The 12,652-nt window shown below is 38.8% G+C and overlaps 1 non-coding gene across 1 annotated transcript; it reads right to left on the bottom strand.

Annotated features, from left to right (window-relative positions):
• Nucleotides 1–12,318: 12,318 nt before the first annotated feature.
• Nucleotides 12,319–12,425, bottom strand: LOC148564845 (small nucleolar RNA R71). Its single transcript, XR_015884742.1, has one exon. It is a non-coding gene; the product is annotated as a small nucleolar RNA R71 (small nucleolar RNA).
• Between the last annotated feature and the right edge of the window lie 227 nt (nt 12,426–12,652).

Here is a 12,652-nt window from a genome sequence, read left to right as displayed (position 1 = left end):
CTTGAGTCCTGAGATCTACAGCTTTCAATTTCAATTTTCTTGTTTCGTTGCTACATCAAGCTTATTTTCATTTTCATTCAAGATCCGGTTTAATTGAATCCATTGTTTACAATTCTGATTGTTGAATTTTTCTTTTCCCTGTTTAATTTCTGCAAATCCAATTCCCAATTCCCTTTACAATTCAAGCCATTTACATTTCTTGCACATTAAGATTCTGCAATTTACATTTCTTGCGTTCTAAGTTTCTGCCATTTAATTTCTTGTTCTTTAAGATTCAGCACTTTATTTTCTGTTCTCTTTAATTTCATGCAATTTACCCATTCCCTTTACTTTCCATGCAATTTAAATTCTGTTAATCACAAACCACTCAACCAAATCTTGATTTGCTTGACTAAATCAACCACTAAACTGAAATTGCTCAATCCTTCAATCCCTGTGGGATCGACCTCACTCCCGTGAGCTATTATTACTTGCTACGACCCGGTGCACTTGCCGGTTAGTTTTGTGTGTTTGGAATTCATTTTCCGAAAATACACATCAAGTTTTTGGCGCCGTTGCCGGGGATTGAAATAGATTGACAATGATTAGGTGAAGTGGAGATCTAGATCAAGCACTTTTTCTTTTCTGTTTCTCTAATTTTTGACTGACACACTAACTGTTTGAATTTTTGCCTGAGCTAACTGAAACCTCACTTTAGCAATAGAGTGAAGTTCTCTTGGTTTAACTTGCTGAATATGATTCTCATAGCTTGATAAATCAACGAGAGAAGTGATTTTCAATCATTAATCTCTCAAGTTTACCAACTGTTTGACACATTGCGTTAACTAACCCTTTAATCATATCCTGGCATAAATATACTCTATCTTCATTTGAACTGTATGTGATTGTGCAGACCGTGGAAGGGAACTCAATGAATGCCAGTAATCATGGGAGCGATATCCCCATCTTAGATGACAAGCAACCACTCATCACCATGAATGACATTGCTCAGTGGTTTGAAGCTTTCCCACAAGGAAACATCATCGGATGGGAAGAACTAATGAGTGAACTCCTAGTCAAGCTGAAGCCACCTCAAAGAACTGTTAAACCAGAGGCAGGAGTGCAACCATTTGCACAAGAGAAGGAAATTGAAGGTATTCGTGCAATCATGGCCCAAAGCGAGCAGATACATCAACAGCTTAAGCAACAATTGGAGCTGATTAACAGAAAAGTAGATGAACTGCAACATGCTGTGGCAAATGCACAGAACTCACCTCAAAATCCCCATTGATGGAATCAATCTGAAAACGGTTCTGGAGTAAATAACTATGAGCAACAAAGTCATGAGCGATCACACTCTCCAAATAGCTCCTCAAGCATGTTCCAACGTAGGACTCAGAATGATGTGTACAACCCACCCTGGAGAACTCAATCCAACTGGAGGGGGGTTGAAAACCAAAATCAAAGACCAAGGGACTTCAACTGTAACAACCCCAATTTCAAAAACCAGCATAAAAATCACCCCCACAACAACAACCATCACACACCACCCCAATGCACACACTTTCAACCCCATCCTACCTCACAACTCGCCCAAAATGACTCTCATCAACCATCACAGTTGACACAACTACAACCAATTCCAAACTCTCAAAGACTCTATGTCCTAGAAATGATGATGGAAAGATACATGAAGGTTCAAGAAATGATGACAGTAGAGCAGGAAGAAATAAGGAAAAATCAAGAGATGATAAGCAGGAACTAAGAGGCCTCACTCAGAAGAGTTGAAAAGCAAATGGAACAACTGGTTCAAAACCTTGCTGAATTGGGCGAGAGAGAGGCAAATATATCCCTAAGGGCCACTGAAGATGACCCAAAGAACAGTGAAAAAGCTGCTGGGTTGAAAGGGAAAGCAGTTATGGAAAAAAGTGAGAAGGCTACGGGAAAAGAAACAATCATCAAGGAAAAGCCCACGGTGAGAAGGGGAAACCAAAGGCAACAGAAGCCTCAGCTTCCATGATCAGAAAATGAAAGATGTCAAGCTAATGACAATAAAAGAGCGCTTGTTGGGAGGCAACCCAACCTGAGGTAGTTTTCTTTCCATAGTTATTTTAATAAAAAGGTTAATTAACTTCATCTATATTGCAAGAAGCTAAGTTTGGTGTTGCACACCAAAACAATCTAAGGGAGAATGAAGGATTCTAAGTTTGGTGTTCCACCAAAATTTCATCAAAAAACGCATTCTCACTTTCTGCATAATGCTAGCTTCAAGCATTTAGATAAACTAGTTAACTATTCTGCTGTTTCCTAGTTTTCAGTTTATTACTTTTGAAAAAGAAAAAAAGTTTCACACATGGTTAATCTGATGCATGAGAACCATTGGCAAGGTACTAAGTTTGGTGTTCCCACACTAAAGTAAGTTCAAAAGGCCCACAAATAAATCATGCATGCTAACCATTTTTCAAGTGCTTGGGGAACAAGCAACTTTCAATATCATTGCAGAGCATCATACAAGCTTTTGGAAGGATTAAGCATCATCAACCAAAGAGATGAAAGAGGAATGTATGGATCAGTGATGATGATGATGAGGAGTAAAGCAAGCGAACTCCAAAAGGTTGTATTGTTAAGTGATTATCTTACATCAAACACTGCTATGATTGAGAGTGGTTTTGTTTCCCTGGTTATCTGTCTGTTTAGTATAGTTTTTTTTTCTGAAATTCAATAAGCAAGATGCTTGATCATTTACAACATCATACTCTCCAAAACTTGTTTGCACTCAAATTTTCAAAAAAAATGCATCACATGAAAGTTCTTTGAAAAGAAGAATTGAGGAATTAAACAATTTTGAGGCAAGCAAAAGATTAGGAGAAGTGGTGGTTCTAGTTGTATAATTATGTATTGAGGTCGCATGCTTATGAAAACTTGCATGGGAGCTCATAGGCGGGACATAGAGTTCAAAGAAGTGTTGTGGAGATTCTCAAACATTTATTGATCCAAGAAGCAGCAAACAAAACAAAAGAAAATAAAGAAAATACAAAAACAAAAAGAACATGGCCCAAGGCTCTGAGCATCAATTACTAGGCAGAAAAGAAAAGAGAAACAAAAACTCAAAGAGTTGTTATCCTAGTAAATGCTTGTGGTTGAATTGTGTCAAAGAAAGAGGCTTGAGCAAGTAAATCCTTAGGGGTGCTTTAACACCTAATACCTTAAAACCAACTGGTTTAGGAGTATTGATTGAAAGTTTATCTAAAGAGCCGCTTTGAGACATGACACTTAGAGTCAAGGCCAAAGCACAGAAACTATTAGCTGCTTCAAGGTGATTACCTATAGAGAGATCTCCATGATATCATTTGGATGAAAGTCCTAAGACCTAAGACTTCCAATATGTAAGGACTAGTAAGCACTGAGGCCCTTTCATGAGCATATGATTTAAAGTTCACCCCACTGTCACTTGATCACTTCACTCACAGGATAGTACATGTAATTTTTCAAATCCATTCTGATTGAAAGAACCTTTGAGCATAATTCCTTTCTTGCTTGGGGACAAGCAAGTTTTAAGTTTGGTGTTGTGATGACAAGTCATCTTAGCCTATTTTCACTAGCCTTTTTCTTTTGTTTTCAATTGATTTTATGCACTTTCTTAAGCCATAAGCAAGCCAATTGGGTAGATTTCCATGTTTCCTTTGATTCAATCAACCATGTATGAATTCATGCACTTTCATGAGATTTTATGCTATAATTGTCATATATTATGAAAGAAACACAATCTCATGATTTGGGGCATAGCTTTGATTGTTTTGATTGATTGGTGATAGGTGAAAAGAGCTTTGAAGAAGGTTGAAGGAAGAAGGAAGGGCTAGGAGCAAGAGAGAACAAAAAGTTTGAGCGAAAGTTTGCCTCAAACTTTAGCTCAAACTTTTAAAAGAGTTGAAAACATACCAGAGAAAAAAGCTTGAGCTAAAGTTTGCCTCAAACTTTAGCTCAAACTTTTGGAAGAATTGAAAACACTCCAGAGAAAAAAAAAAAGCTTGAGCCAACGTTTGCCTCAAACTTTTTGGCAAACGTTGGCATCACAAAACCAACACCCTGGAGGAGAAAAGCTTACGCCAACGTTTGCCTCAAACTTTTTGGCAAACGTTGGCGCCACACTTGCACACCCTGGAGGAGAAAAGTTTGCGCCAACGTTTGCCTCAAGCTTTTTGGCAAACGTTGGCGCCACACACATTTACAAGGGGGCCAACGTTTGAGCAAAAGCTTGACCTCAAACTTTGGCTCAAACGTTGGTAGCAGCAAGCTTAAGCAATCTGGTATAAAAAGTTTGAGTAAAAGTTTGCCTCAAACTTTTACTCAAACTTTTACTCAAACTTTTATGATTTCAACCCGGTTCACAATGGATCTTTCTCCAACTCTAAGAGCAATCAACCAAGGCCTTTATCAACCCAATTCCATCAAGAGCAAAGGCCCAATTCAAGGCTTGAAGACCATTTGAAGAAAGTGTATAAATAGCTTAGGATTTAAGTTTTTCGGGGAGCTTTTCCTTTGGCATTCTTAGAACACTTACAGAGAGCTCACCTTTACAATTTTTGCATTGTTGTTTTTAGAATTCAAGAGAATTAGGGAGGAGAATTGATCTCTCTTCTTCCTTGTTCTTGTTTGAGCACTTTTTACTTTTCTTGTTTCGGATCTTGGGTGGAGAATTGAAGAACTTCTGTTTCAATCTCACCTTGAGATCTTGTTTAATTTTCTGCTTAATTGAATTTCCTTTTCTGTTAATTGCTTCTTCTTCTACTTTCTCTGCAATTTACATCTCTTCATTTCCTCTGCAATTGTTCTTGCTGGATCTAGGAAGGCAGTGAGATCTAGACTTAGCTATCTAGTCTCTTGAGTCCTGAGATCTACAACTTTCAATTTCAATTTTCTTGTTTCGTTGCTACATCAAGCTTATTTTCATTTTCATTCAAGATCCGGTTTAATTGAATCCATTGTTTACAATTCTGATTGTTGAATTTTTCTTTTCCCTGTTTAATTTCTGCAAATCCAATTCCCAATTCCCTTTACAATTCAAGCCATTTACATTTCTTGCACATTAAGATTCTGCAATTTACATTTCTTGCGTTCTAAGTTTCTGCCATTTAATTTCTTGTTCTTTAAGATTCAGCATTTTATTTTCTGTTCTCTTTAATTTCATGCAATTTACCCATTCCCTTTACTTTCCATGCAATTTAAATTCTGTTAATCACAAACCACTCAACCAGATCTTGATTCGCTTGACTAAATCAACCACTAAACTGAAATTGCTCAATCCTTCAATCCCTGTGGGATCGACCTCACTCCCGTGAGTTATTATTACTTGATACGACCCGGTGCACTTGCCGGTTAGTTTTGTGTGTTTGGAATTCGTTTTCCGAAAATACACATCATTTTCTCTTGTTAATTTTTCTTTAGTTTTCGAAAATTTTATTTTGGTTTTCTAAAAATTTTAAGTTTGGTGTTCTTTTTTTAAGTTCTTGAGTCCTTTGAGTCTTTGAATTTCTGTTCTTCATGTTCTTGTGAATCTTCAAGGTGTTCTTGAGTCTTTCTTGTATTTTGATCTTAAAATTTTTATGTTTGGTGTTCTTTGGTGTTTTTCCTCCAAAATTTTCGAAAATAAGGAGCATTGGATCTAAAAAAATTTAAGTTGTGTCTTTTTATTGTTTTTCTCTTTCCTCATTGAATTCAAAAATATCTTTTTCCCTTATTTTAATTGATTTTTCGAAAATCAGCTTTAAAAATTCAGATTTTTATTTTAAAAATCAAATATTTTCAAAATTCAAAATCTTATTCAAAAATCATATTCAAAAATTTTCAAATCTTTTCAATTAACTAGTCAATTCAACATTCAAATTTCATTTTATTTTCTTTTCCTTTTAATTTTCGAAATCCGTATTTTATTTTCTAATTATTTCACTTTATTTTATTTCATTTTTTTCGGATATTTTTAATTAAAAAAATTTATAAAAATATATTTTACTTGCAATTCACATCATCTCCCTTTCTCCGTCATGGATCTAAGTGGAAATAAACAGTCCAGAAGGACTCTGGGGTCATATGCTAACCCCACTACTACTGCATATGGGAGTAGTATCCGTATACCCTCCATCAAAGCAGTCATTTTTGAGCTAAATCCTCAGCTCATTGTCATGGTGCAGCAAAACTGTCAGTATTCCGGTCTTCCACAGGAAGAACCTACTGAGTTTCTGGCACAATTCTTGCAAATTGCTGATACAGTACATGACAAGGAGGTAGATTAGGATGTATACAAACTGTTACTATTTCCGTTTGTTGTAAAAGATCAAGCTAAAAGGTGGTTAAATAACCAACCCACAACAAGCATAAGGACATGGAAACAGTTATCAAACAAATTCCTGAATCAATATTTCCCTCCAAAAAGGATAACACAGCTAAGGCTGGACATCCAAGGCTTTAAACAAGAGGATGATGAATCCCTTTATAATGCCTGGGAGAGGTACAGAGGGATGCTAAGGAAATTCCCCTCTGAAATGTTTACAGAATGGGTGCAATTAGATATCTTCTACTATGGGCTTACAGAAGGAGCTCAGATGTCCCTAGACCACTCAGCTGGTGGATCTATACACATGAGGAAAACTATTGAAGAGGCTCAAGAGCTTATTGATATAGTTTCTAGAAACCAGCATCTGTACATAAGTAATGGGTCCTCCATAAAAGAAGAAGCCAAAGTAGTGTCTACTGAACTTGGTTCTCCAGAACAAGTTGCTGAACTCAATCAACAATTGTGCTTTCTAACAAAACAGCTAGCAGAATTCAAGGAGATGCTACAAGACACTAAAAATGCTAATAAAAATATGGAGGCACAATTGAATCAGACAAAACAGCAGTTATCAAAGCAGATAACAGAAGAGTGCCAGGCAGTTCAATTAAGAAGTGGGAAAATATTAAATACCTCACATCAGAACAGCAGAAAGCCAAGGAAAGAACAACTGACAGAGGATGAGCAAAATGTCATCCAAAATCCCTCTGAGGACAGTAAGAGCCCAGAGAGGAATGATTATGGCGCTCAAACACCAGAAAAGGATGGAGAGCTAGCGTTAAACGCCCAACCAATGCTCAGTTCTGGCGTTCAAACGCCATAAACAAGCAAGGAGCTGGCGTTAAATGCCCAAAGGAAGCTCAGTTCTGGCGTTCAAACGCCAGGAACAGGTAAGGAGTTAGCGTCCAACACCAGTCCAGCTTCCACCCCTGGCATTCAAACGCCAGTGAGGGATCAGACACACACAAGTGCTGATAACAACCCCTCTAAAAAGGCTTCCCCAACCACCTCTGTAGGAAATAAATCTGCAGCAACCAAGGTTGAGGAATACAAAGCCAAGATGCCTTATCCTCAAAAACTCCACCAAGAGGAGCAGGATAAGTAATTTGCTCGCTTTGCAGACTATCTCAAGACTCTTGAAATAAAGATTCCGTTTGCAGATGCACTTAAGCAAATACCCTCTTATGCCAAGTTCATGAAAGAGATCTTGAGTCATAAGAAGGATTAGAGAGAAACTGAAAGAGTTCTCCTCAGTGAAGAATACAGTGCAGTCATTCTGAAAAGCTTCCCAGAAAAGCTTAAAGATCCCGGGAGCTTCATGATACCATGCACATTAGAGGGTAATTGCACCAAGACAGCTCTATGTGATCTTGGGGCAAGTATCAATCTAATACCTGCATCCACTATTTTAACTGAAGAAGTCAAACCAACCCGGATATGTCTCCAACTTGCTGATGGCTCCATTAAATACCCATCAGGCGTGATTGAAGACATGATTGTCAGGGTTAGGCCATTCGCCTTCCCCACTGACTTTGTAGTGCTGGAAATGGAGGAGCACAAGAGTGCTACTCTCATTCTAAGAAGACCCTTCCTAGCAACTGGACGAACTCTCATTGATGTCCAAAAGGGGGAAGTAACCCTGAGAGTCAATGAGGATGAGTTTAAGTTGAATGCTGTCAAAGCCATGCAGCATCCAGACACACCAAAAGACTGCATGAAAGTTGATCTTATTGACTCTTTAGTAGAGGAGATCAACATGGCTACGAGTCTCGAATCAGAGCTAGAAGACATCTTTAAAGATGTTCAGCCTGATCTGGGGGATTCAGAGGAATTGAAAGAGCCTCTGGAAATTCCTCAGGAAGAGAAAAAACCTCCTAAACCCGAGCTCAAACCCTTACCACCATCCCTGAAATATGCATTTCTGGGAGAAGGTGACACTTTTCCAGTGATCATAAGCTCTGCTTTGAATTCACAGGAAGAGGAAGCACTACTTCAAGTGCTAAGGACACACAAGACAGCTCTTGGGTGGTCCATAAGTGACCTTAAGGGCATAAGCCCAGCTAGATGCATGCACAAGATCCTATTGGAGGATGATGCTAGGCCAATGGTTCAACCACAGAGGCGGTTAAATCCAGCCATGAAGGAAGTAGTGCAGAAAGAGGTCACCAAGTTACTGGAGGCTGGAATTATTTATCCTATTTCTGATTGCCCCTGGGTGAGCCCTGTTCAAGTTGTCCCCAAAAAGGGAGGCATGATAGTGGTTCATAATGAAAAAAATGAACTGGTTCCTACAAGAACAGTTACAGGGTGGCGCATGTGTATTGACTACAGAAGGCTCAATACAGCCACCAGAAAGGATCATTTTCCTTTACCATTCATAGACCAGATGCTAGAGAGACTAGCAGGTCATGATTTTTACTAATTTTTGGATGGCTATTCAGGTTACAACCAAATTGCAGAAGATCCCCAGGATCAAGAGAAAACTGCATTTACATGTCCATCAAGAGTATTTGCCTACAGAAGGATGCCATTTGGGCTGTGTAATGCACCTGCAACCTTTCAGAAATGCATGCTCTCTTTTTTCTCTGATATGGTGGAAAAATTTCTGAAAGTCTTCATGGATGACTTCTCAGTATATGGAGACTCATTCAGCTCCTGTCTTGATCACCTGACACTAGTTCTGAAAAGATGCCAAGAGACTAACCTGGTTTTAGACTGGGAAAAATGTCACCTTATGGTGACTGAAGGGATTGTCCTTGGGCATAAAATTTTGATGCCAGGGCATTTTGGCCAGTTTCATTGACCTTTTCTTTACTGTTTTTAGGGTAGTTTCATGCATTTTCTTAGAAAATATGCTAGTTTTGGGTAGATATTCACTTACATCTTCATTCAAGCATACATTGTGAACTTTACATGATTTCATGAGGATTTTGCATGAATTATATGATAAATTGGATGATGCATGACTCATGACTTGGACTAAAACTTTGATGCACTTTGTTGCTTGATTTTAGGACAAAGGAAGCAAAGAAGAACCACATTAGCAGTCACATTAGTCCCACTAACATGACCTCTAACGTGGAATGGGTGCTAACTTGTAAAGTTAATGAGAAAGGTAATCGCCAATAACGCCCTCGAAGCCATCATAAGCCCACGTTAAGAGTCACGTTAACTAAGTTAACGTGAACTCTAACATGGAAGAAGAGAATAAGGCCAACGTTAGTGACACTCCCCTTTGTCACTAACGTTGGACCAAGCTCATAATTGGCCACGTTAGTTGCCACGTTAACTTAGTTAACGTGGCTTCTAACGTTAAGAAGCAAAAGGGAAGCCAATGTTAGTGACATTCACCTTTGTCACTAACGTTGGCCAAGCTTCCATAAGCCACGTTAACTCCCACGTTAGTTAACGTGGAAGCTAACGTGGAGAGAGCAATTGGTCACCAACGTTAGTGACACTTACCTTTGTCACTAACGTTGGGGTGAACCACCAAGAGCCACCATGAGCAACGTTAACTCCCACATTAACTTAGTTAACGTGGAAGCTAAGGTGGATAAAGAGATGAGGAGCCAACGTTAGTGACACTCACCTTTGTCACTAACGTTGGAGATGGCTAGCATGACTACGTTAGAAGCCACGTTAACCTAGTTAACGTGGACTCTAACGTAAGAAATAGGGGCACATTGGAACGTTAGTGACAAGGGTAAGTGTCACTAACGTTCTCGAAGGATTGGCAAGCTTACGTTAAGAGCCACGTTAACTAAGTTAACGTGGACTCTAATGTAGGGAAGGGGGAAACTTATCAACGTTATTGGGAAAGGTAAGTCCTAATAACGTGTGCGAAGGACCAAGAGGCAACACTAGTGGTAACGTTTGTGCCACTAACGTTGAAGTTAACGTGGCTCATACTTGGGTGAGCAACGTTATTGAAAAAGGTGATTGTCACTAACGTTCTCGAACCCACACTTTCACTTAACGTTAACACCACTAACGTCCTGAGCTAAAAGTCCCTGCCTACTTCACACTTTCTCTCTGCAAGCAAAGCTAAGCCCAATGAAGAAGATAACTGCTTCAAACTCAGGATCCAAAGGCCCATACCCAAGACTTGAAGAGCCAACTAGAAGATCAGAAGAGTAGTATATATAGGAGTAGCTTTGAATTAGTTAGGAGAGCTGGAAACTCTAGGGAGCCTTTGGGCATAGAACTACTCTCTGTATTTACTTTCTCTAGACTTCTAGTTTTACTTTCAACATGTATTCTCCATCTTTTGTTTCCATTTTCCAGAGCTATGAACAACTAAACCCCTTTCATTGGGTTAGGGAGCTCTGTTGTAATTTGATGGATCAATTTTAGTTTTCATTCTCCTTCTTCTATCTTTTCTCTTGATTTTACTAGAAAGCTTTCGATCTTCATCTATTTGGGTAGTTATCTTGGAAAAGAAGCTATTCATACTTGGATCTCTTCTGAACCTTGAAAGAGGAATGAAGGGATCATGCTAGAAATGCTTTCTCATGCTGGACCAAATTGGGTTTGGATGGATATGTGACTATAATCCTTCCAACACTTGATTTGGGAAATGCATGTGGTATAATCAGTGACCATACTTCATCTCCTCTCAAGAGCAATTGACCAAGGAATTGGCTATTGATCAAGATTTGAGAGATTGAATTACAAGGAATTATAATTCGATCACTTAAGATTGCCAAGGAGATCAATGAATGCATTGATTGAGGAAGAGATGAAAATGAACTTGATCCGGAGAATGCAACATCTCCTGAGCCCAATGAATTCCCCATTTCTGATCTTACCCATTCTCTTTAATTTCTGCAATTTACTTTTATGAGCAATTGTCCCATTCCATTTAAGATTCTGCAATTTACTTTCCGCCATTTACATTCAGCTCTTTATTCCTAGCATTTACTGTTTCCACTATTTACTTTCCTGCCATTTAATTTTCTGTAATTCTCAACTCAAATTCTGGTTCGCTTAACTAGAACATTCCTTTAATTAAAGTTACTTGATTAATCAATCTCTGTGGGATTCGACCTCACTCTATTGTGAGTTTTTACTTGACGACGAATTCGGTACACTTGCCGAAGGAAATTTGTTGCGAGACAAGTTTTCCGCGTATCAAGTTTATGGCGCCGTTGCCGAGAATTAATTTTGAATCAACAATGATCAAATTGGAGGATAACTAGATTGAGCATTTTTAGTTTGTTTGATTTAATTTTCTGTTTTAGTAATTTACTTTCAGTTTAGTTAATTTCTTCCCTTCCCCCTACGTTTTCGTTTTTTTTTTAGTTATTTACAATTCAGTTCACTAACCCACTAACTGTTTGATATATTGCATCACTCACACTAACAGTAATTCTAACAGAAATACTTTCTGCATCTATTTTCCTTGCTTGTGCTTTGTTGGTTGTATGACAGGGAGAAGAAGCGGGGCTTCAACTTCCTTTGATTCTGAACCTGAGAGGACCTTCTTTAGATTAAGGAGGGAAGCAATAGAAAAACGAGTAGTTGTTGCCGAGAAAGAGGAGGAATACTTTGAACCAAACATGGAAGAAAACATGGAAAACCATCATGAAGAAGAGGCTCACAACCATGGCAGAGAAGGTCGAGCAAATCATGCTGGGGAGGAGAGAAGAGTTTTAGGCTCTTACATCAACCCAAACACAGGAAACTGTGGAAGTAGCATTCAAAAGCCAACCATCCATGCCAACAATTTTGAACTAAAACCACAGCTCATCACCCTTGTTCAGAACAACTGTTCGTTTGGAGGAGGTGTCCAAGAAGACCCCAATCAACATCTAACCACCTTCCTGAGGATATGTGACACGGTGAAGTCTAATGGTGTTCATCCTGACGCCTATAGACTGCTCTTATTTCCATTCTCACTCAAGGATAAGGCAGCCAAGTGGCTGGAGTCTTTTCCGAAGGAGAGTTTGACAACTTGGGAAGATGTGGCGAACAAATTTTTAGCCAGATTCTATCCTTCACAAAGAATCAATAGGCTGAGAGCTGAGGTCCAAACTTTCAGGCAACAAGATGGTGAGACTCTATATGAAGCATGGGAGAGGTTTAAGGACCTGACAAGGATGTGTCCACCAGATATGTTCAATGAATGGGTGCAGCTATACATTTTATATGAAGGCCTTTCTTATGAATCAAAGAAAGCAGTAGACCACTCATCCGGGGGATCTCTGAACAAGAAGAAGACCATTGAGGAGGCCATAGACGTCATTGAAACTGTAACAGAAAATGACTATTTTTATGCTTCTGAAAGAGGGAACACAAGAGGAGTGATGGAGCTAAATAATGTAGATGCTCTGCTGGCCCAAAATA

This window comes from Arachis ipaensis, chromosome B5, assembly GCF_059453495.1.
Source record: "Arachis ipaensis isolate K30076 ecotype BB chromosome B5, ASM5945349v1, whole genome shotgun sequence".
In the NCBI taxonomy this organism is placed as follows: domain Eukaryota; kingdom Viridiplantae; phylum Streptophyta; class Magnoliopsida; order Fabales; family Fabaceae; genus Arachis; species Arachis ipaensis.
The sequence above is the reverse complement of the archived record's forward strand: the minus strand, read 5'-3'. Positions and strand labels throughout refer to the sequence as shown.